Here is a 24,236-nt window from a genome sequence, read left to right on the forward strand (position 1 = left end):
AAAACAACACCAAAAATTAAAAGAGCCAAAAAATGTCCACAAATGTCCCATTGTTTCTTTTGAGCATAAGACATAGCTTGAGCTTCCAAATAAGTTCTTTTAATTCCTTGTATTCCTCCATCGGTTTTGTGATTAGCTTCTAAATCCGCAACGGGCACTTCCAAAGCTTTGGCCAAATCAGACATTTCAACCCTTTTTCTAGCACCTGTATAAAATACTTTTTTAATTCTTGAAAACCCAAGCATAGCATCCATCTCCTCCAAAGTAGGAGCTAACTGAAAATCCTGAAAAGTGAAACATCTGAGCGGTGGATCATAAAACTGTATCAAGGCAGTAATTGCTTCTTCCTGAATCTTGACTTTTAGCAAATCCAGAATATTCCCATAACGGCCCTCAAACCTATTCAAAGCAGTTGATGACATCTTATCCCTTATATTTCTCAATTTCTTGATGTCAGGCACTGAGACGGTGAGGTGGACAATAGGCTTCTTAGCATTCATTTTTCCTGAATTTTCACCAAAAGGAATTATTATTATTATTTTTATTCTTCTTTTTTCTCTTTTTTTTCCTGTGGATAAGACATGATAAAAATATGCATATGATGTATGATGCATGCAAATAATTATAAAAACATAATATTATAATAATAATAATAAGCATATATTCAACATATAATCACATAGGCCCTAAGTTCATAGGTTCGACATAACGGCTCGGGAGCCTACCCTTCCCATGGGAAAGTTCTAGAAGGTCTCATGGGATCATTCGTAGCCGCCGAGACTTTTTGTCTCTTTGGATTTTAGAACAACTCATTGGTCCATGAGGTTCGAATTTTAGGGGTTGGTTCCCAGAGAGATCAGCTAACTACCCAGTCCACCCCTCAACAAGGTCGAGCCTCGTATCAGAACTTTCCGAATATTTAACCCACTCTGAGTGGAATTATAATAAGACTCGTAGGCGATGTAATTCCCCTCTGGTCATTATTATAATCCCCACGCTTAGGCTTAACAGCAGTGAAATATACCCAATAATGCAAATTATATAACAATTAACATTTAATGCAAATATGGCAAATAAATATTTAATAAAAAACAATAAATAAATAAATAATTAAAAAAATCATTATTAGAAAGATAAACCTTCCCCCAAACCCTAAAATGCGCCACAAACCCTAAACCACAAACCTAAACCTAAACCCTCTCAAGCCTTAGGAGCATAATAATTCACCATATGTGTATGTCCCCAGCAGAGTCGCCAGCTGTAGCAACCTGCCCTAAAAATTAGCTTTCGAGTCGCCACCTATTCTGAAGGGCGAATAGGAAACCCTACGCAGATATGAGATTCAGGGTAAGTTATTATAATCAGGTTGAGGGAAGGTGTTAGGCACCCTCAACCCTTTCCTAAAGGCTAACATTGCAAAGATAAGGGTTCATGAAGGTTTAAAACTGGATTGAGATTTTTAGGGGGGAGACTCGCCTTGTTACCAAATGCCTACGTACCTCCTTATGGAGGATCAGAGTCCACGTAGTTCGGGGACAAGGTTGTACGCCTTATGGTTGAATTTGTGATGAATTTGTGATTTGAAATTGTTTTTAGAGGCTTTTTGAATAGCCTATCATAGCTGAATTTGATTTGAAGGGTGAACGTGTTTTGAGGTTGGCGTACAACCTTGATTTAATTTGTTACTGTTAGATGCGGCGATCGATGGATTCAATCGGTATAGCTAACAGATTTATTGGCATTGCTGGTTACTCAGACCGATAGATTCGATCATCGCGGGCAGCAAATTAGTTGTATTTTAATTTTTAAGTATTTTATCTCTCGTCTAAAGCGACTGATAGTTTCAATCGGGTCGAGGAGAGAATTAAATAAGAATTATTTGGATTATTGATAAACAATTTAACTAAATCATTATTAACGTATATATCAAATTAATCCAAATTATTTCTCGCCTAATACGACCAATAGGTATGGTCGGTTCGGGGAGAAAATTAGTTGGAATTACCAAGAAAAGAATAGTTAAACAATTATTAAAATTATCACACAAAATTAACTGGTTTATTCATTAATTAATTTTTAGGCGCAGGGGGTGTACATTGTTTTAAGGGTAGTAATTAGAGGGTGTGCGGATAGTAAAGGGCCAAGCCCATTAACATCAAGGATCCGTTGGATCCAGTATTACGCAGGTGCACGGAGCTGGGGTGTATGCTCAAGGACATGGCCGTCTGATCTTAATCCACACACAATGGACGGCCTGCATGTGTTTGAGGTTGAGGGTGCATGCTAAAAGGATGGCATGAGATCATAGACTCATTGCCAGCCAAGTGGCTATCGTGAAGCCACTTGGCGTTCATCCAACGCCGGTGCAGGGTTAAACCAAAAAAAAAGAAAAAAACCCACATTTGTTTCATTTCCCCGATCTCGCTCTCTCTCCTTTCTTTGCTTTTCTCTCTTCCCTTCTTCAATCAACCCAGAACACGGCCTCAAACCACCGTGAACCTGCCGCGAACCACCCCTAATCCCAGAAAACCGATGAAGATCATATGATCTTCATCTTCCCAACACACCCTCTAACAACTTTCTACCCATAAGTACCAAAAACATATGAACCCTAACAAACTCTATGAACCCTAAACCCCCAAATATAAACCCTAACCCCAATTTCGTACCCAGATTCAAACAATAATCGCTAACGGCGCATGCAAATCAAGATTCTAAGCTAGGTTTCGTTTTAGAGATTACCTTATGTCTTGAGTTTCTGAATGAATTCGTCCCTCTCCTAATCCCCTTCTCTGTGTGTGATTCGCAGGTACGAAGAACAAGCGGCGGCGGCTAGGGTTCTCTGGAGAAATTTTTCGATCCCCTTTTCTGTTCTCTTCTTCTGTTCTTATAGTCTAGGTTTAGATTCAATTAGGAAAACTTAGATTAGATTATTAAGTTAGTTATTTGATTTGATTCGATTGAGATCTGTGAGTTTGTACATGATTCTTCTTTAATAAAAAATTTGATTTGATTTTATATTTGTTAAGATTGGATTTTGATTACGTTTTGATTTCGATTTGATTGCGTTTGATTCAAGCATGGGCCTGGGCGGAGTTGTTTTAGGGTTTCGTGGTTGTTGCAGCGGCGGCCGCAGCTAGGGTTTGTGGAAGCTGTGTAAGGAAGGAGGTGAACAGGACCGGGCCAGCTTGACCCGCCTGTTTGACCCGAGCTTTGATCCACGCGCGGCCCAATCCATGGCCCAGTTTTGTTTATTCGTTTGGCCCAAAAACAGCAACAAAAACGCCAAAAAAAACAGACAAACAAAAAACCCAATAATCTCCATTAACTTATTTAACAAATTAATTAATCAATAAGATAAACTTATTTGGTTAATAGTATACTTCTAATGACCCAAAAATATTTTAATGACAGTAATTAGCAACAATCAATAATTATATTAATACTAATAATGAGGCTTGATTAATCTTAATAATCCCAATATTAATTTCAAAAAAGATTAATAATAAGAATTACTAACATTAATAATTCATAGTTATTAGCAATATAAACATTATTTGGAAGATAAAAATGATTAGATGGTGATGAATATATGAGCCCCAAAATCATGTTGGATTTTGCTATTAACACCTTCGTTTTATTTCAAATAATTTATAAGGGAATTTTATAAGAGATCGAGTTTAACAATGGATATGTTAAACCTATGACTCCTAATTTTTAACACCCTTAATAAATTAGAATGGGAATCGTACCGGGTAAATTTTGGGGTATGACAATGATCCTTAATATTTATTTTAAACCAACATAGAAAGAGAAATCAATTCAGTTTATTAAAATCAACAAATTAAAATTTAATGGTCGTGATTCATTGTTCTCATTTCTCATAATAACCAAGTGTTCTCACTTGAGTCGTCTCTCTCTCTCTCTCTCTCTCTCTCTCTCTCTCTCTCTCTCTATATATATATATATATATATATATATATATATATATATATATATATATATATATATATATATAAATGACGTATCATATAAGAATGACATTTTTATGTGAGAACATGAGAATGAATCAGAACCACTAAATGTTAAAATAAATAGTAGAGATTATGTGTCAATCTTTTTTTTTTCTTTCCTCCATCTTTAAAATAAAAGATTGAGCAAAGAGAAAAAAATATTGACACATAATATTCACCATTTATTTTAACATCTAATGATTCAGATTCATTCTCATGTTCTCACATAAATATGTCATTATCATATATATATATATATATATATATATATATATATATATATATATATATATATATATATATATATATATATATATATATATATATATATATATATATATATATAAAAGGACGGAGCTACGCATAAAAGAATGTGGGGCATATGCCCCCACTTAGAATTCCAAATTATAGAATATGTTATTCATGTACAATACAATGCTAACTATAATTTCATAACCCAAGCTCTATGAGCTTTTTTCAGTCCATATAAGGCTCTATGCAACTTATACAACATCTCTTCCTGATTCTTTTTCACAAATCTAGGAGGTTGTGGCACATAAACTTCCTCTTGTAAAGGACCATTCAGAAAAGCACATTTCACATATGAATACATCATAGGCCAATTTTTATTAGCAACTATAGCAATCACCAATATGTTGTTTTATGTCTAGCTATAGGAGCAAACAATTCAAAGTAGTCTAAACCAGATTTTTGTAGAAATCCTCTAGCTATTAACCTTGATTTGTGCTTTGCAATTGACCCATCTAAATTTAGCCTTATCTTGAAAACACATTGGTCACTAATGGCTTTCTTATTCTTTGGAAATGCAATCAACTCCCAAGGTTAGTTTTTTTCTATAACCTCAAGTTTTTCTTTCATGGCCTTCGTCCACATTTTCTTCTTGAGAGATTCTTCAATATTAACATGTTCAAAGTCTACTAACATGGCATACTGAATGACTTCTCCTTCATATTCTATCTCAGTATCTTGCAGCATGAAAAACTTTACGAAGCTTCTTGATATTTGTCTGATTCTTTGTGGGCTTTGAACTTGTTCAAAATATTCTTCAGATGCTAGAATAGTATCAAATGTTAGACCACCTTCAGAAGTTCCACCTTCAGAGGTATAACCAGCTTCATAGGATGGATTATCATCAGAATCTGGACCAAAATCAGATTCACCTTCAGAGTTCGACTCGCCTTTAGAGTCTATTTCAGCTTCAGAGTTACCTTCAGACTCTGAATCATCTTCAGAGGGAGAATCCCCTTCAGAGGGCAAATTCTCCTTCAGAAGTTATTTTAGGTGTTAACACTACACCAGAGTTGGATTGAGACTTGCTCCATTCCCACACTTTTGCTTCCTTCACAGTGACATCTTTGCGGATTTTAACTTGTTTAGTGAATGGACAATAAAACTTATAATCACATGTATTCTGGTACCCAATCAACAAAATTACTTTACTTTAATCATTCAGCTTCTTTTTAGTAGCACTTGGAACATTTTTTTAACAAACAGAACCAAATACTCTGAAATGACTCACACTTTACTTAAAAAACACCTTATACTTAAACTTGATGAGTTCTACCCATGTCATTCTTGCGAACTCATCAACAAAAGACAAAAAGTACTTATTTCCTCCAAATGAAGGTACTTTAAATGACCCACATACATCATAATGCACTATTCCTAAAGCATGGTTTGCTCTTGGAGCCACTTATGATGCAAATGGCAATCAAGGTTGCTTGTCTTTCATGCATATATCACATGACTTCTTATGCTTCACAATATTAGGAATGGTATGTACCAGCTTCTTAAAACTCATATGCCCTAAGATTTTGAAGTTCAAATACCCCAATCTCTTGTGCCACATCTCACTAACACCTTCAACACCTTTTTCATTAAGGCATTTCATTTCAGTTGTCTCCACATTCACCTTGAATGTTCTGTTACTTCCCTACTCAGATTTCATAATTAGATTCTAATCAGAATCATACAAATTCAAGAGATTATTCTTCATAGTTACTAAGAAACCTTTCTCAATTAGCTAACCTTCACATACCAAACATCCTTGATCATAACAGTTTTTCTATTCTTCTTTCTGACTTTGACATTTCACATTCCTTCAGCGTTAAGGTACTTATCATTAGCACATATGATCTTTTTCCTTTTTCTAAAGTCAAAATTAATCAACCATTATTTGTTTCTAATTAGGTGATTTAAGCGGCCAGTTTCCATATACCACTAGTCTACCATTCATCATCAGAGTCTCATCTGGTTATGCTTTCTTCTTCTTACTTTCTTTCCTTGTTTGACCAACAGTTTTTAGGAAAATTACCAAACCTATTACAATTATAACACTGAACCTTTCTCTTATAACACTTCTCTTTTCCCTTATGATGTTTCTTCTCGTCAAAGTTGGAGGATCCTGACTTCTGAGAACCACCATGTCTCTTTTTGGCTTCTGACCAGGACTGCTTCTAATTCTTCTTGTCATAAGATGCTTTTAAAGCATACTCTAACTCCCTTTCAAAGTTTCTCTCATTCAGACATTACTCTTGTATCTCTAGACTACTCTACAATTCTTCAATTCTCATGGTATTAGAATATTCAATTTATACAACATTGTAATCAAACTAAGGTGTAAGGGGTCTGAGTACCTTTTCAATAATAACTTGTTCAGGGAGCGTTTCTTCATAAGACTTCATCTCTTTGGTAACCACAGTCACTCTGGAGATGTAATCTGGTACTTTCTTATTGTTATTCATGTTGAGTTTCCCATACTTCTTACATAGACTCTAAAGCTTCACCTTCTTCACTGATGCGTTACCTCCGTAGCACTGTACCAGTGTGTCCCACGCAGCCTTTACCGTTGTTGAATCATCGATTTCTCAATTACATTTGTATCCATAGTTTGATAGATATAGAACAATGCCTTCTGATCCTTCTTCCTCGTTTTACATTGCACGTTACTTTGCGCTTCTGAATCATCCACTGATTCCAGTTACTTTCATCAAATACTAGAAGCTTCGTGTTCAGCCTATTGCTTCTGTTGTTTCCGTTTTAAATTGAAATGAAAATGTTAAAACAAAATGAAACTGGATCAGAATTACTTCTAACACATATAAAGGACATACAAAAAAATGTAAGCTAATAAAGTCGATGAAAAAATAGAAAGGGAACTTGAAATACAATCAAAGTATTTAGGTTTATAACATTCATCTTGACTATAGTATCTGCACAAATATTTTCTTTGTGAAGGGTGTAATGTAGATATATGGTTTAATTTTTGTGCAAGAAATCTTTAATAATCTCTAATTTATCTGCGTAGTGGTGAAACTGAGACATCCTCTCTTGTGACCAATTGGACCACATGCAAGGAATTCGAAAACGCACTGTTTTTCTAAATTCGTTTTGCCAACACAATCTAATGTCCATCAAAAGCGCATGTAATTCCATGTGGAGAATATTGGATAAACTAAAACTATCATAAAAACCAAAGTAAAATGTCCCGTCATGATTCCGCACCAAGCCACCAAACGATGCCTTCCATAAATTAGTATGAGCATTATCATCTATATTGAGAATATTCAGGTAGCTTTTATTCATGCACTGTACGTTTGATAGGGCCAAACGCAACTTGGGAAAGCAATATAAACCATTATATTCTAGAAAGTCCTTAACAAGAATTTGTTTAGAAGCTTGAGATTTAACATAACACGTATTAGGCATGAACCTGTTAAATTCCACTAATGAACATGTAGTCTTTGCCACGACTAGGATCACGAGTGAACTTGTTGCCTCTGCCACGACTAGCTGAGAACGCTCCTCTGAATCTACCTACTTCTTGCCTTGTATGAGAAAGATTCACAATAATAGTTTACACGTCTAGCTCTTGACAAAATTTATTCAACTGCACTTCTTGGACATAAAAAAGGGCTTCTACATCACAGAGAGAAGGGGATTCAGAACTCCCATACATTTGAAAAACAAGGGGTTATATTCTTAGAGAAAACCATCTAGTATTGAATTGATTTGATATTGTATCTTAATTGAGTTTCCAACAACTAACTAAGAATTCAAAATAGCTTTGATTTTCAACACAAATTCAGTAATCGACCTATTTCCTTTTTTTGTTTACCCGAGCTCAACACACATTTGATGAACCCTAGCTTTCATTTGAGCATTAAAATACTTATGCATTTTATGCTAAACTTCAAATGTGTGTTTATAGGAAAGAACTCAAGGAAGAACATACTCGAAAAATGGTGAATAGTAACCATATAAACATAGCTCAATCTTGGACAATCCAAGATTCGTATTCATCAGAAAGCATACATGTGAATCGATCTTGAGTTGTTTTGAATTTTTGAGGAATTTGAGGATTAACAAGTTTGTGCATCTTTTGTGTTAAAATTACTCCTTCTACCTGTTGATTCCACAACAAATTGTTATTTTGTTGCAATTTGATAGAAATCTTTGGTCTGAAGGAATTGTGCAAATTTGACATAGCAAAAATTGTGCAAATCGATTCAGATTGAATCAGATCTTTGACCGCGGAATCTTGATTTCCTTATAGACTCCAATGATAAAAATTGAAACAAATAATTTGTGAAAATCAAATACTAGAGAGAGAAGAATATTGTAATCAACGAATGGAACTATGTTGAAGATGAACACAGTAGTTCATCATTACCAGTCATAGAAAATGGAAAACGAATCATAAAGGAAGGAATGTTGAGTTAACTGATAAAAAGACGCACTTTTCATTTATATAAATCTCTATGACCAACGTTACTCAACATGAGAGAGAACTCTCTTAAAGTAGTTAACTAACCTCATGTTAGAACTAACCTCTAACTAACATTTAAATGACTTTTTAACATAACAAAAACTAATGAAATCAAGCCATAGTTAACACACTTAAACATCTCTATATGCTTTAATCAATATATCTCTAACAAAGATATTATAGGTTTCATTTAAGAATTTCATGAGAATAAGGAGTTACTGAAAATAGTGAGTGCTTTTTTTACTCGTTTCGAATATAAATCATTCATTAAAAGAGTTTATAACCAATCAAAATTTATGAATGGTTTATATTCGAAACGAGTTAAATTATATTCAACGTTTGCTAGTGCTGATTGTTGGGGTCCTTATTTCATTTTCTTTTGATATTTGTTCGCAAACCTTTCATATTATGGTTCGAAGTTTGGTAGGGTTGACTGTTGAGGTCCATGTTTCATTTTCTTTCGATATTTGTTCGCAAACCTTTCATAGTATTGGTTGTTTAATGTTTATAATAAGGAGACAAACCATTGACGTGTTTAAAGAACTTTTGTTGTTTTGAAAGGACGTGTTTAAAATAGACTTCCTTTATATAAATATCTTAAATTTTACTTTTAACCTCTATTAAAAAAAAAATACATATTTTGGTCCCTACAAAAATTTTATGCATGCAGTTTTAGTCCGTGCTAATTTATAAAATTTTGAAAATTGCTTAATTATTCTTTAAATTTTAAATTTTTGAATAATTTTTTCATATATGTTTAGAATACTGTAAAATGTTTATTTACTAAATTTTATAATTTCTTAAATTGAGAAAAATTAATATAATTTTTTTTAATTTCAAAAGATAATGATGAAAGTAATGAAAATTTCGATTTAAAAATTAAATTTTAAATTTTTTTTAAGGATGTTATTATAAAATTTTAAACGTGTCTGTAAAATAATTATTCAAAAATACACATTAATTTCACTGTAGAAACTAAAATTACGTGTATAATAATTTTATAAGAATTAAATCATACTATTTTTTTTTATAAAAAAAATATTTAAGCTTTAGATTTATTGTAATATAAACTGGTAGTGTACCTTTTAGTTATTTAATAAAATATAAGCAATCTCATCTGAACAGTATTTCTCTACCCACGTTTTTTCTTTTGGAATTTACTTTAGAATTTTATGATTTCTGTAAGTTACACGTGAAAGGAAAGTTCCTAATGGTTTCGGAGGAATCGGAGAAACAACACCGACATCACATGCATGCATGCATTATTAAACAAGAATGTTTGCAAATCATATAGGATCTTAGGGAAATAATAAAATAATATTAGGACATGATTCTTCTCCAGCGCTTTTCAAAAGGTAAGAGCATTATATAGTTATCAAAATATTATAATGAGAATTATTAAAAAAAACTAATTCATTGCGATTACGTGTTAAAATATTATAAATTCTAATAAAAAAAGTCTAACACAAAGATCATGTTATAATATTCAATTATATATATATTTAATTAAACAAAGAAGAAGTGATATTTGAGTAATTAAAATAATAAGGTTATCGTTGTAACAAGAAAACCTTTATTTTTTTTAGAAAATTTAAAATTATAATTATAAATAAATAAATGATAAAAAAACTTATTGGTTTATTGCCTCTGCATATATTTCTCAATTTGCACTATACGTCTATCATTTTTATAGTACTATAAAGTCACGAATTTCTTATCTTAAGCATTTATATATTTTAGGAAATTTCTTAACAGACCTCCTAACCTTCTTGGCCACCCCTGGCGAAATTTCCAGAATGCCCCTATATTTCAGAAATGCATCTCCGAAATCACTTTTTTTCTAAAAAAAAGGGTGATTTCGGAAGTGCACTTTCGAAAACACGAAAAAAAGGTGTTTTCGGAGATGCATTTCCGAAAACACCCCTTTTTTGAGTTTTCGGAGATGCATTTCCGAAAAATCCTCTTTTTGGGAAATGGGGGTGTGTTCGGAGATGCATATCCGAAATATTCCAAGACCAAATTGGTCTTGGAATGTTTCGGATATACACTTCCGAAAGAATTCAATAATTATTAAAAAATTAAAATCAAAGTGAATAAATACAATTAATAGGTATAAAATCAAGGTGAATCAATAAAATGAAGGTGAATCAATAAAATCAAGGTGAATCAAAATTTCCTAAACAATTTTAAAGTTAAAAATTATTTTACTAACTTATATAAATCAAAAAAAATTTAATTTCATAATTAAATTTTGATTACTTAGAATTAAATATAAAATTTATTCTTTAAATAAAATTAAGACAAAATCTTTTTTTAATTTTTTTAAACTAAATAAAAATTTATAACTCATTTTTAATTATGAATCAGAATAGAAATATATAAATATATAATAATAATTATTAATTTTAAAGTGAAATATATAAATATATAATAAATATTATATAAATATATAATAATATAATAATTATTATAAATTAAAACACTATTTTTTTAATTTATTTAATTATTATATAAATATATAAATATATTTATAATTAATATATAATAATTATTATATAAATATATAAATATATAAATATATAATAATTTTTATAAATATATAATAATTATTATAATTATTATATAAATATATAAATTAAAACACTCATTTTTTTAATTTTTTTTTGTAAATATATAATAATTACTATAAATATATAAATAAAAAATTATAACTCATTTTGTAAGTGAAATTATTTTATTTTTTTTAATTAAAATTATTTTAAATTTTAAAATATGAATCAGAATAGAAATATATAATTATTATTATTCATAACTCATAAATTATATTAAAATATATAATTATTATTATTCATTACTCATAAATTATATCAAATTTATGATATATATGAATTAATTAATATCATAAAATTAATTTTTGGGATTTTTTTAGATTTTTTTTTGTTTCGGAGATACATCTCCGAATTTGTCAAAATCCCAATTTTTGAGATTTTTTCGGAAATGCACTTCCGAAGTCTGAAAAAAATTTGAAAAAAAAATATTTCGAAAATGCATTTCCGAAGCGGGGTAAAATTGGGTTTTCGCAGGGGGTGACCCCATAGGGAGGTGGGTAAAGAAAAATTCATATTTTACGTCTCTTTAAATCATAAATCGTAAATCAAATAATTAATTATCAAGTAATAAAAGTATTAAAAACATAAATAAAAAAACTACTTATATAAATTAATTTAAATAATCAAAAATCAAATCACATAGTAACTATTTGTATCTAGTTTTATTCATTTTCAACAATGAAGATTTAGTTACTCATGACAAATAAATTAGAAAGGGAGAGTAATGAAGAGTCACAAAAACTAGACATGAGTAATTCTTGAAAAATAAAACAGTTTTTATTGTGTTTTGATTTAGCCTTCTTTCAAGTTTTCTTACTACAAGACAGAGTTTAATTTAAATATTAAAAATATTCAAAAATATAACTCTAATATGATTAAAATCACATTTATAGTGTATCGGGTCCAACATGTGAAGCATCGAAAAAATAGTGAGAATGTAAAGGAAGTGAGGGGCCTAACACTTTGAAACATGGAGAAAAAACTTGGCCTACAATTAGGGTCTTCATGAAAGTTGCTTCATCATTTGCATTTTGAAATGAGTTTAGGTGTTTTCATGAAAGTTGTAGTTATGGATTTTAGCTTTCTTAATTTTGGAAGTGATTTGGATATCTACAACTAGGGTGACGAATAGGGCATTTCCCGACCCAATTAGATCCGACAAAAAATGAGTCGGACAAAGTAGAGGAGGTGTGCTGAAAACTTTAGTCCGCCAAGTCAAAAATGGGGTAGGCCATGTCACCCATAAAACCTAAAAGTGGCAAAAGGTCATGCCAACCACGTTTAGTAAGTGTGTGTGCATGAGTGTCTTTTGTCATCTGACTAATAAGTCTATTCGTTTATAGGGATTATCTCATAAGTGAATGAGTGAGTTATCGCATTGTGTCATTTTTATATGTTGAGATGAACACCTAAAATATTGTAATATTCTGCTCTGAGATATTAATCGAGAAGCCGCTTATGCGTTACAATGAAATTTGGAGGCCAAGGGTAAATTGGTAATTTTACCAAGAAAGACACTTTGTTAAAATTTCCAATGATCATTATGTGATATACTAAGCTAAGTGGAAAAATAATATAGTGGAGAGTATGCTTAGAATTCACTTAATTAGACTTTGGTTTTATATGTGTTGGTTACACTGAGTGAAATTCAGGATTTATCTCTTCCATTAGAGGAAGACTTTCACGAGCAAAGAAGAGAAGAGAAGAAAGAAAGACTCTCCAACCTTTTCATGAGTGATTCTTCAAGGTAAAAATCTCTTATATGTCTCACCCTTTCCTTAGAGATTCTGATTAATTCTCATCCTTTATTCTTATTCTTCTTGCAATAGAAAAATATTAAAAGTGGAATTGTTCAAATATTGAAGGGTGTGTTATGCTTTGAGGTAGATTTCCCATCCCTTAAGCTTTAATTGTCCTTTCTTTGAACCCTAGATCCTGATGAATGAAATGAATGGTTGAATCTTAGGTTTTGTAGTTGTTAATTAATATATGTGGTGCAATTTGAAGTGGTATTGAAGTCGTGTTTATGCATGAATCATTTTTCTTGAGTTTTTATGTGCTAAGCATGTGATTGGTGACCATTTTGAGCTAAAAAATAAAGAGAAACACAATTTTGAGTTCTACTAGGCATATAACGGTTGTCACCTTCCATTACGGCCAACCAATCATATTCCTAGGCCAGAATGACGGTCGTCAGCATCCACGACGGCCAGCCCGTCAGTCCCCATGTCCCAAGTCATATTTTGAGGTGAAATGGCATAACTTGAGTTAGACAACTCTGATTAAGACGTGGTAGAATGCATTGGAATGCTAATTCAAAAATATATCCTGTAGTGAAGTAAAAGAATACTTGTATTCATGATTTATACTTGCTAATTGACCATGATTTTCTATATTGTATGTTATGTTCGGATATGAAGGGACTGTAATAGCTTGGGTACCATGTTTCGAGGTAAAAAGAAAATTGTAATGGCACGTGTGTTATGCTTTGATGTTAATGAAGCTGACATTAGAAAGAAATTCCATTAGGCTAATCAATTAGGATAAGGTTACAAAGAATCCTATTGATGTGTGTATTATTTGCCTAAAGAATCAATTGGAATTAGCTAAATAAGATGAGTAAACTCTAGAATGGGGTAGAATCCCTAGTAATTATATAATTAGAATGCGTAGCAATACTTCTAGTTGGTACATGTTGTGAATATTAGGGTTCGAAAGGAAGAAGACGTACATACGTGCGTGGTAAATATCAAAGCACTTTATAGATGTCTAAGAATTTTTACCACTAGTGGAACAGTGTTACATATAATGTTGGAAGTTTGTGACCCATGTCCCAACTTCAATTAGAAGTGTTGGATAGGGAAAGACATTCCATAGGGATTCTGTGACCCGTGTCCAGACTTTAATGATAAGTTTTGACAGGGGAAAGACGTTCCATTGGAGTCTGTGACCCGTGTCCCGACTTCAATGAGAAGTGTTGGCTGGGGAAAGATGTTCCATATGGAGAGCATGACCTGTGTCTTGACTTTAGTGAGAACTATTGGTCGGAGAAACACGTCCCATAGGTAGTATGTTTGACCGTGTCCCAACTTCAATGAGAAATGTTGGCCTAGGAAAGACATCTCATAGGGAATCACTCACCTGTGTCGAGCCTCATGTGAAGAGTAATGGTCGGGGAAAGATGCCCCAAGTGATTATCTAATATTCATGCACTATGCAGGATCAATTAGGTCTCGCATTCCTCATTCTTACATGATTTTATACAATGCAAGGTTGATAGTAATAGTATGAGAAAGATAGAACTTGAGCACACCTTGACCGAGCGGACTTATGGTCTTAGCAAGTACTTTTTATCAACCAGAGGGTATTCTTAGGGTGGTGATGAGTTATAAATTGTGTGAATTTGAGTGTGAATAATTAGCACCCATCGGCTTAATTCATTTGCTTTTTTTCAATAAACCTCAACTTCAGTGTATATTCGATATAATTTACGTTATAGTGTATATATTGTGTTGTCGTGTAAATATCATTAATTTTAATTATTTTTATCTAATTTTTGTAGGTATTCAAGCTATAATATTTAATCATTGTTATATAGAGCATTGAATAAGATTTCTAACGGTTCGAACCGGGCGCAAGTCGGAATTACGATTCTCAAGTTATGGCCGAAGCAATATTTCAAGTTTCTGCAGAGCGGACTATGCGCGCTAAGCGCGGTCTGTGTGTTTTGTAAAGTGTATAAATATAATTCTAAACAGATTTTTAGGGGTATGCTTTGGTATATTTGTTTACAAAGTTACCCCCTTCATTTTTCTTATGTTAGAGCTTAGAAAACAACATTTGGAGGTTGTAATCGTATGATCCGGAGTCGAAGCTTCTTTACTTGTGATTGACTCCGCGAAAGATTTGGTTTTCTTCTCCATTCTTCTATTTATAAGCTTCATTTGTTGGAGTTTGTTTGTAAGTATGCCTTGTTTTGTATGTATATTGATTACTTATGGTGTTGTATAAAATCTCTTTCATAAATCAATGTTGATGTTTATCTTTGTTTTTGTTTTGTGCTTGGATTTGAGTTGCTTTGGAGATAAACTCCTCAAATCTTTTTCTTGGATGAATATTTGCTAGGTTCTAGACTCTAGAGATAGATTTAGGCTTAGTATTCGCTTTGGGTATTGACTCTTAATGCCTCTGTGTTAGTTGAGTTGCGCGAGACATCGCCAACAAAGAGCAAAACGGTTGATATCTCATTTTGTGTTAGACATAACCTCTGTGTGAGTGGTATGTGATGATGTTGACGAGTGAATTAGGTTGAGTATAATTGAGTGATGAGTTTAAGTATTTAACAGGTATGTGAAATTCAATCCCGAGAGTTCTCTCATTTTTGAAGAATGAAATTCTTTTTATGTTAATATGTTTAATTCCTACATTTACTATTTTAAACCTGTCATACCCCAAAATTTGCCCATACTCTTCTCCTGCACAAACCCAAATCAAAACACAATGCTCCTAAAACACACTCTCCTATACAAGGCCCTGAACTAGGGTTTAGGTCAGTCAAAAGGAAATCATTGAATCAATGGCTCAAGGTGGCTCCATAGGGTCACCAACATCCCAAAGAATCTCTGTGCAAAGTTTCAAGTCAAACAGAGCTAATTGAGTCCCTCAAATCCTGATTAGGTCAACAGTCGATCCCCAAGGGCAAAATAGTCATTTCAAGTCCAAATACAGTCAAAGTTCAAGATACTTGGTCAACAACATCCTCATAACCCTAAAATCATCATTTGATCAAGGATTGATCATGATGATGCAAGGAAAGATCAGAAAAGTCAAAAGGCAAAAGTTACTATTTTGGGCATGAACTGAGAAAAGTCAACCAAACTTTGAAAATTCGCCAAATATTCATAATTCATCAGAAAAATTCCCACCAAAGCTCATGTTGAAGGGAATTCATTCCTCTATCCAATTGTCCAAGAATTAGAGCCCACAGGTCAATGGTTTAAGAATTATGGCCTCGTACATTATAGGTCCTTTTCAAAAGTCAACAAAAAGACACTTTTTTCAAAAGCTCATAAAATAAGAATGAAAAATGATTTTGATATGGGACCAAAGACATTGGTTAGATAACTCTCTAAGGTTTCCAAAAAGTCCAAGAACACCCCCATACCTCAAAATTTGAGGGAGATATACCTTTTCAAAGTTGGCTAAATTTTGAAGAAGAAATGTGAACAAAAGAGCTTCAAAATGAATTTTCTTGCAAAGAAGCCCAATATGTTTTGGCCCAAGCTTGTTCCCCAAGTCATCTAGAAGCTCTAATTAGAAGGCCACGAAATTTTGATTAAAATTTGATTTTTAAATGAATTAACATTCAATTAAATCATGATTTAATCAAATATTTAGAAGGAAAATTGAAAAGATTCAATTTATCTTTAATTTCAATCAATCCAATCCTCAAATATATCCTGTAATCATCATAAATTCGTGCCCAAAAATATTGGTAAAAGAAGATTGAAATTGAGCCATAATCAAGGAAAATTTCTTCATAATTCCAATCAAATTTTCATCACATTGAATTCTTGATTCAAAGAGATTTCCTTCATTTTTATTTAACCTAATCAATCTCATATATATACTGATCAAGACCAAACCCTTGAAAAGAAGATTTTTGCAGTCAGAAAACCCAAACTCGAGCTCTAAAAAACTCAAAGAAATCCAACTCGGTTTCCTGCTTACAGAGAGATTCAAAGGCTTTTGAGCATTCAAGAAGGTTCCTGGGACATCAGAGAAGGGTTTCCAACCATTACCACGCTTTGAGGCATCCGGAATCAGTATCAATTAACCAAGGTTTGCGTATTTCTAAATTGCTTCGATCCCATACATTCACGCATTCATACTTAAAGATAATTGCATATCCATGTTTGTTATTGCACGCTGATTGATTCTGGAGAGTTTCAAGTGATTTAACGCTGTTATGGACCTGTTGCCATTGTTGTGTGTTAGGTTTTATTTTAGGGTTTTTCACCACAGGTAAAATTAAACCTAATTAATGGTATGGACGAGTTCGTGAGGTCTGGACGATCGTAACCATGACCTCGCGAAGAATTTTTTGTTGCGTTTGCTTGTATTCGTAAAATCGCAGGAGCTATGGCCATGGAGGAAAAAACCGTGGGTAAAAGTGGTCTTTGGCAACGGCGGGAGGTCAGGGACGAAGACGTGGCAGCAAACCATTGGTGCGATTCAAAAAACGCGCGCGGGAGGATGTTTGGTATCAGGCGGTTTCAGTGCGTTACGACTCACATGGATAGTGTGCGTACTCATCATCCAGGCCATCCATTCCATCTTCAGATCAATCCAACGCAGCCAGGAGCGAGGATACACCGTAGACTCTCACATGCGCGCCGCACAGGATCATACGCTAAGTTCTTCAATCTTTTTTCTTTTTTATTACATAAATCTTTTATTTATATATATATATATATATATATATATATATATATATATTTTCAGCCAATTAAATTTTGTTTTTATATATAAATTATATGTTTTTTTTGTAATAAAAAATATTTTTTATTTATTTCATAAAACATTTATTGTATATTTTAATTATAAATAAATATTAAAATTGATTTAATTATTTAAAAAGCCTTTCAAAATTCATATTAATTCATTAAAACTCCTAAAAAATTTCCAAAAAATATTTCGTATCCGATTTTATTTTTCAATTCGATTTAATTAATTAGGTCATTAGACCAATAATTAATTAAATTGTTCCTCTTAATTGGCACCCTAATCAGGGTTCACGACGATCATTCCCTACACTGATTTCGTCTTCTTTTGTGCATAAGCAGGGTTAGCCATATGATTCGCCCCGAGTGCGCGCCTTCGACAAATCCCAAAGTTAAGAAATTTATTTCTAAATTCAATTTAAATTTTATTTATGTTATTTTATTTTAGGGTTTGCCTTGCGTTCACCCTCTCTTTCTGCCATGTCTTTTCAGGGTTACCTCCGAGGTTTCCTCCGACTCTAACCATGTCAGATCAAATTCGAATCGAAGCTAAGTATTATTTATTATTCATTATTAATTTATTTATCTTTTATTTTATTAGGGTTAGCCCTAATTGTCCCCGAACCGATAATGCACTCACCCTCTTTTATTTGCCATTTTTTCTTTCTTTCAGGGTTTGTCAAATGCCAAAGCTACGTCATTGGTAACCCTAAATCTTTTCTTCTTTTTTTTATTTTATTATTACTTATGCGAAACCCTATTAAGGGATCCGCTGGTTACAATTCCCCTCTCCTCCGCTGGTTTCATTTTCCCCCTTCCCTTTATTGCTTTATATACTGCGTGGTTAGTAATCTTAGGGAGTGCAAGCCTTAAACTGAATTAGAATAACTAATTAAAAGATAAATATCTGAATATAATCACGTGAATGTTGCACACACGCACCCTTTTGGGGTAACCTCTTTGTTGCCTTGTTGCCTGTTGCCTGTTGCCTGTTGCCTTTGTGTTTTTTGCAGAATAAGCCACGTCCCTCGAATATGAGGATACCTCAGCCATGTTGCCTCGATAAAAAGGTCACGACCCTAAATGATGCTGCCTTCGATACACAAATGACCTCGACCCTCGGAAGTTGCCTACAAAAAAAAGGCTGAGGTATCTTCTGGCTGCCTACGAAAATGGCTTATTCTGATCCTTGCCTTAGACTACCTGCCCTTCTATGGCATGGGACAGTCTTATGGCAAAGGATGCTTCGACGACCCTTCAACCTCCAAACGAAAGGCTTCCTGCCCTCTTATGGCAAGGATAGACCCTTTCATTCTGAAAGGCAAAAAGAGACCTATCATCTGAGTTTAAGGTAATTGCCCCTAATTGCCTTGCAATGCTCAAACCTTTTTATTATATTCTTTCTCATAATTTTTCAAAAGGGCAACGCTTATTCACAAGCTAAAGTCCCTATCTCTTTCATCTACATTTTCTAAACAAACGAGCAAGCAAAGCAATTAAGAGCCCATGGAAAACCATGGATGCAAAGGGTGCCTTACACCTTCCCTTTGCATAAATTACCCCCCGAACTTAGATTTCTTTAAAAAGGTTTTTTTCTGTTTCTTTTTGCCTTTCTGATTTAGTTTGGATAAAATAAAAGTCGGTGGCGACTCTTGCTTACCGCGACATTTCGATATAAAAGTCAGTTCACCGTATTACAGAACTGGCGACTCTGCTGGGGATAAATTTCGATAAAAGAGGGGTTACCTTAAAAGTTTAGGATTCATTTAAATGTTTTCTATTGTTTGCTTTGATTGATTTAATTTTGCAGGGCTGTTTTGGGTATTCTGTTGTGTGAAAGATCCTAACCCGGATCTGAGTACCTTAGGTATATGGCATGAGATCAAGGAGACTGCACAGCGTATACTGATGTGGTTGATCTGATGGCCATTGTTAGTGTGGCACATTGGTTTGTCCTGGTGTTCCTTGGGATCCGACCTGAGGAAATGCTTGGCTGCCGCGTGGTGTCATTAAGCACTAATTCGCCCTTAGAACCTTAGTCGAACTTGACTTTGGCCTTTTAGAAAGTAGCGAGATGGCTGGCTTTGGTTCCGACCGAAGTTGGTTGATACTCGAAGCTACACTCATATGGACTGGACTTTCAGGACCTTTTCGGTTGGCGATTCGATTGCCGAACTGAGATAAGCGCCTTCGAGAAAGGTCAATGATATGAGCTCCTTAGAACCCGATCTGTATATAGGACAGGTTTGAACCGACTAAACTTCAGTGGGGAGGGTACGCACCCCCAGACCACATGCAAGCCTAACCTTAAGGCAAAATTGTGTGACTTGTTTGTGTTTGTTATCTACTTGGCATTCATGACATCATAAACATCATGAGCATCATAACATCATGACTAACCATTCGAGGACCAAGGAATTCATCTTTGTTCTGTTTTGTAGGTTATGGAGACTAGAAACACCATTCGAGTTAACTTTGTGAAGATACCTTCCGAACTGAAAGAGTTGGTATTAGAGATTCCTAGAGGTTCCCGATTCTCTGAAAGACATGGTCTCTTGCCTAGCTTGGTTACTTCAGGTTTTGACGAAGAAATGATGAGTGTACTATTTCAATTCTTCGATCCCGAGCATCATTGCTTTACTTTCCCAGATTATCAGTTGGTACCTACCATGGAGGAGTTTGCTGACATACTTGGACTCACTATCCGAGATCAGATTCCGTTCACTGGTTTGGAAGAAACTCCAAAATTGGAAGTCATCGCTCCTGCTCTACATCTTAAAAAGTCTGATATTGAGGGCCATTGGGAAACCAGAAGTGGAGTCAAGGGATTCCTCGCTAAGTTCTTACTTGGGAAAGCTCGCATGTTTCTGAAGTCCATGAGTTATCAAGCCTTCGAAGACATATTAGCATTACTCATCTATGGTTTGGTGTTGTTCCCTAATCCTGATCAGTTCATTGATGTGCACGCCATAAAAATATTTCTGACACGCAATCCAGTTCCTACCTTGCTTGGAGATATCCTACACTCTCTTCACACTCGTACTATGAAGAAGCGAGGGACTCTTATGTGTTGCATACCTTTGTTATCTAAGTGGTTTATTTCGCACTTGCCTCGCTCAGTAATGAGGAACGACCAAAGGTTGAAATGGCACAAGAGAATAATGTCACTTTCACATTCTGATATCCGTTGGCTGTCTTTATCCAAGGAAAGTTTCACCATGATCGACCGTTGTGGACAATATCCTAATGTGCCTTTACTTGGCATACGAGGGGGTATTACTTATAATCCTTGCTTGGCTTTACGACAATTTGGTTACGCTCGAAGAGATGGTCCTCACCATATGCTTATACAAGGGATTGTGTTTGATTATGAAGATGATACTCAGAATCACCGCCGGAAGTTCATACGAGCTTGGGATATGGTAAATAGAGTTGATAACAAAAGCTTGGGACAAAGAAACTCCATTCCTTTGGGGCCTTACCTTAGATGGGTACGCACTCGTGCTCAACGTCTCATCATGCCTTATCCGTATGTCTTACCTGTGATAGTGGAGCCTGATTGCGAGGAAAGAGTTCCTCAAGTTATTACTCATCCAGACATGCCAACTGACATCGAAGAATTAAAGAGATCCTGGATTCAACTAAAGGAAGAAAGAGACACTTTCGAAGCTCAGTTTCGTGACAAAGAAAAGAAAGTGTTAGAACTCACAAGATTACTTCAAGCAGAGCAAGGCATCAACAACTTCATTGGTTCAAAAAGGAAGCGTCCATGGGAGACTTGAAGACTTTATCTTTTCTAAGTTTTATTTTATTTTCTAGTTTTATACTTTCCTTATTGTAAAAGACAACAATAAAACAATTTACAATTACTTTTTCTTAATTATTATTAATAAAGTTTCTTTTTGTTTTGTTTTAAACAAATTTGAATTTTAAGGTCCTCGAAACATTGCATATGCATAATCATATCATTCATAAACATCGCATCACAGGTTTCATAAAATCAAATGCCTCATCTTTGTTGCTGTTTATTTCAGTAAGAAAGATGAATCTCGAACAATCTGTCAAAAATCTCCAAGCTCAGAACAACCAGTTCCAGAAAATAATCTTTCACTTGGCCAAGGGGCAAGAAGAATTAAAGGCACTTCTGTCCGAGAAGGAGAAGGACCAACAAAGGGGGCAAGGTGTGCAAGATAAATGGAAGTCCAAGCCTAAACGGTCATTCACTCCGTTACCCATGCCGCTGTCTCAAGCTCTGCAACAACTGCTCAATCAGAACTTGATAACTCTATTGCCTCCATATTCACTTCCTACTAATCCCACTCCTGGGTACAAGTACCATGCAAGATGTGCTTATCATTCAAACAGTCCTGGTCACGATACAGAGGATTGTGGACCATTGAAGCACATGATCCAAGACCTCATTGATTGCAAGATCATTGACGTCATTTCACCTGAGAAACCTCATATGGCCAATACTGGGTACAATCGGAAAGGCCACAATGAACCCAACCAATCTGTGGGGACAATTCTGACCTTTACACCAGTTCCACAACAAGGACACAAGTCAGATACACCCAAGCGCCAATTCACAAAGATCAATATGACTCTGGCCGAAGCGTTGCAACAATTGCTGAAGAAAGGGTTAATCACTTTGAAGGACCCTCCGAGGAATCCTAGTACTTCCTCTTCTCGTTATAATCCTAATGCAAGGTGTGCCTATCACTCTGATAGTCCTGGACATGACACTAATAACTGTTGGACACTGAAGAATAAGATCCAAGACTTAATCGATGACAAGATCATTGACTGCCACTCTCCTGAGGAACCTCACGTTGTGTACGACCAGAAAGATCACGATGAACCCAAACAATCTGTGGGGACAATTCTGACCTCTACATTAGCTCCGCAACAAAGACGCAGGTCAGATACATCTAAACGTCAGTTTACAAAGATCAATATGTCACTGGCTCAGGCATTACAACATTTGCTGAGAGAGAACTTGATTACTTTAAGAGATCCTCCTGTAAAGCCCAACACCTCCGCCCCTAGCTACAAGCCCAATGCGAGGTGCGCATATCACTCCAATAGCCCTGGGCATGATACGAATGATTGTTGGCCATTGAAGAACAAGATTCAAGACATGATTGATGCTGGTGAAATTGAATTCTATCATCCCAAGACTCCTGTGGTGATCACTACTCCTATGTCTAATCACAAAAAGATTGATTGATACCTAGAAGGATGAACTTTTTAGATCGTTAGATTCACTTTCATTTTGCAATTTCTATTCTGTTTGTTTAACACTCAAATTATGATAGACATTATTTGTTTTAAATAATCATCATCAGTGCATTGCATATGTTTGTCTTGAATAAATTATTTCGCTATCACTCTTTATAAATTATGTCTTTACTCTGCATATGTTTTGTGATACTCAACTCCTGCTAAGCCGTAAGCCTTTTAAGGGAGGATGACGAAAACAATACCGCAACCTCATACAGTATGCTTTCGAACAGACTATGCTGACGATGTACAGGCATTGTTTCAATTCCTAAAACAGTGGAGATATAAGGATGTTAATCCCTCGTCAACCCCTTTGAGCCTAAGGAGTAGAAGTTTTTTTTGTTACTAATTAAAAACCTTGATCATAACCTGGGGCAGGGTAGTTCTCAGTTAATTTGGCTGTGCATTCTATTTTAAGAGAATCACTCAGTACACCTTTCAACAAAGGTCTCAATCACAAGCGTTCATCCGCACACATCAAAGAAGTGTTGGAGACACCAATCAAAAGACAATGACGGTTCATCAATCATCAAACAAGGCAGTCAATATCTTTCAAAAAGAAAAAAAATGAAAAATATATATACAAAGAAAAGCCTGCTAAGTCAAAAATCAAAAAACGACTTAGGCAAAATCAAGGCATCCCGCTGACTGTAAGCTCAAAAAAGACAGTTCAGGCAAAAGTTAGAAAAAAAAAATGATGAAAAAAGAGAAGTCAATAAATTCCTGAACAACACAATGTTGTGACTACCAAAAGGAAGAAGTGACTGCTATCTCAAAAGTTATCTTTGTTGGTGAACCATCATCATTATCAAAGGCGTAAATCCAAAAGTCTCTTGGAACCTGAATGCATAAGTTTGATTTAGCTGAGCTTAGGACTGAAGATCATCACGAAGAGGGGTGGGTACAATAAACTTTGAGCCATTATCCTTTGTTTCTTAAAACCGTGAACCAAGCCACGTTACAACCCTTGAAAGTCCTAATTGAAGCATGGTTAGTTCGAAAGCATACTGTCACCAAAAAGGTATCCTGACTCCTTAAG

Source organism: Vicia villosa, linkage group LG2 (genome assembly GCF_029867415.1).
Source record: "Vicia villosa cultivar HV-30 ecotype Madison, WI linkage group LG2, Vvil1.0, whole genome shotgun sequence".
NCBI lineage: Eukaryota > Viridiplantae > Streptophyta > Magnoliopsida > Fabales > Fabaceae > Vicia > Vicia villosa.